This window comes from Schistocerca serialis, unplaced genomic scaffold, assembly GCF_023864345.2.
Source record: "Schistocerca serialis cubense isolate TAMUIC-IGC-003099 unplaced genomic scaffold, iqSchSeri2.2 HiC_scaffold_1195, whole genome shotgun sequence".
Lineage (NCBI taxonomy): Eukaryota > Metazoa > Arthropoda > Insecta > Orthoptera > Acrididae > Schistocerca > Schistocerca serialis.
In genome coordinates this window covers 585,001-587,500 of record NW_026047398.1, presented here as the reverse complement: position 1 = coordinate 587,500, position 2,500 = coordinate 585,001, and the positions used below count along the sequence as shown (strand labels likewise).

General features: G+C 63.2%; 1 pseudogene; it reads left to right on the top strand.

The window, feature by feature from the left end:
• The window catches only part of LOC126434843 (large subunit ribosomal RNA), a 7,964-nt pseudogene that overhangs the window by 2,629 nt on the left and 2,835 nt on the right, over window positions 1-2,500 (top strand).

The window sequence follows — 2,500 nt, the reverse complement described above, 5'->3', positions numbered from 1 at the left end:
GCTGCGAGGCCGCGTCCGCCTTAGCGTGCTCCTCCGGGGGCGCGCGGGTGCGCGGATTCTCTTCGGCCGCCATTCAACGATCAACTCAGAACTGGCACGGACTGGGGGAATCCGACTGTCTAATTAAAACAAAGCATTGCGATGGCCCTAGCGGGTGTTGACGCAATGTGATTTCTGCCCAGTGCTCTGAATGTCAACGTGAAGAAATTCAAGCAAGCGCGGGTAAACGGCGGGAGTAACTATGACTCTCTTAAGGCGGCCAAGTGGCGGCGGTGTGGCTGCATCCGGACTTGGCTTTTCGAAGTGCGGTCTTGATGTAGTCGTGCTGCTGCTGCGAGGTGCCTTCCTTGGGTTATAGTTACAGGGAGAGTGATGCGCAATACATGGGCCTAGCCCTCTTAGCCTCTCCTCTCCTGCGGTCTTCTCCCCTTCTCGTGGGCCCGCTGATTTTTGCAGAGTGGAAGACCGCACCAGGGGCTTGGGGGGGTTACCAGCCCCCCCTCGCATTATCCCTTTATAGTTGGGGGCAGCCGACAAGAAACAAGAGATGGTGGCCCTTCCGCTGAAGGTGCCACCCCAGCTACCCCAGCACCTATCCGGCCAACCGGCCGTAACGAAAATGCGATAGTTTGTGTAGCTCCCTTTGCTTGCAGTGAGTGCCACCGCACTTTTACCACGAAGAACGGTCTCGGGGTCCATCGCCGCCGCCAACACCCTGCGGCCGCCAACGCTGAGATCGTGACGGAGAGGCATCGCGCGAGGTGGACGGAGGAAGAAGTCCTGTCGCTCGCCAAGGCAGAGGCCGAACTGTTCCTGGAGAGGGACGCCCGGTTCTTCTTTGTAAATCAAGAACTTACCAGGATGTTCCCCGACCGAACGCTTGAGGCAATCAAGTGCCGACGGCGGCAAGCTGCCCACAAGCAGCTTGTCCGCCAATTCATGGAGGCACTTGAGATCGGTCGGGGTGAAGAGCCGGCGTCCCGCCGTGGAGCAGCGAGCTCGCTGCCTGACGCGGGCGAGGCCGCTGCGCCGCCCGTCGACGCAGCCGAGGACTTCGCGGCCGACACCACCGGGCCGCCGCCGGAGGGGCCGACTGACGCCGCCATCTGGGAGCATCTGGCGGGGCTACCTGCTTCCGCCCAGCGTTTCTCTGCCCTGGATCGAGTCATTGGTCTGGGGCGGGGCACGCCGCCCGATGTCATCCTGGGCATGCTCCCGGATGCCCTTGCGTCGGTCGGGTCCAGGGGGGAGAGGTCGATCACCAGGACACAGCGGCCGCGCCAACCATCCAAGCGGCCGCCTGCCGCCCCGCCGCTGCAGAAGCGCAAGCGGCGCCGCTGGGAATACGCGCGGACACAGGACGCCTTCCGTAGGTCGCGTGCGCGTTGCGTGCGCGGCTTGCTGGACGGCACCCTGCTGCAGCCGCCACCCGACATCCCCGGTCTGCTGGACTTCTGGGCGGACCTCTTCACGAAGAAGCCGATCTCCACCGCCGGCTTCATCCGTGACCGCCTTCTCCCGCACTCGGAGCCTGTCGCTCCTGAGTGCCTATGGGGGCCGGTCACACGTGAGGAGGTCGCTGCTGCCTTGCCGCCCAGGGGATCGGCAGCCGGGCCGGACGGCCTGACTCCAGCGGAGCTGCGGCGCCTGCCGCATGAAGTCCTGGTGAAACTCTTGAACCTCTTCCTCCTGGCCCGCGCCCTCCCCGAGCGTCTGCTTCGCGCCCGGACGTCACTTCTCCCCAAAACGGCTGCACCAACATCCCCCGCTGATTTTCGCCCCATTACGGTCTGCTCGGTGTTGGCGCGGACCTTTCACAAGGTTCTCGCGTCACGCCTGATGCGTGCATGTGCTGTGGACGAACGTCAGCGGGCATTCATCCCCCGGGATGGGATGTTGGAAAACACCTTCATCTTGGACACTGCTCTCACCGACGCAGTCCGCTCCTGTCGCTCTGTTTTTGTGGCATCGATCGACGTCTCTAAAGCGTTCGATTCGGTGGACCATGCCGCCCTCCGCCCCGTGCTGAGGGCTCATGGCCTGCCGGATTGCTTTATTGAGTACGTCGAAAGGTGTTACGAGGGTAGCACGACGGTGATAGCGGGCGGCGCCGACGTGGGCGTGCCCCTGCAGCCGGCTAGGGGTGTGCGTCAGGGTGACCCCCTCTCCCCCCTCCTTTTCAATTTTGCGGTGGACTATGTTTTGAGTCAACTTCCCTCCCACATCGGAGCTCGGATCCTTGGTCGCAGAGTTAACGCTGCGGCCTTCGCAGATGACGTCCTGCTTTTTGCATCGACCGCGAGGGGATTGCAGTCCCTCATCGACGCAGCCGTCGCAGCCCTCGCCCATCTGGGGCTGCAGATCAACGCCCGGAAGTGTTTCACCCTCGCCTTAGTCGCGTCTGGGCGCGACAAGAAGGTGAAGGTCGACGCCGACGTAACCTTCAAAGCGGGCAACGCCACCGTGCCCGCCCTACGTGTGGGTGAAACCTTCCGGTACC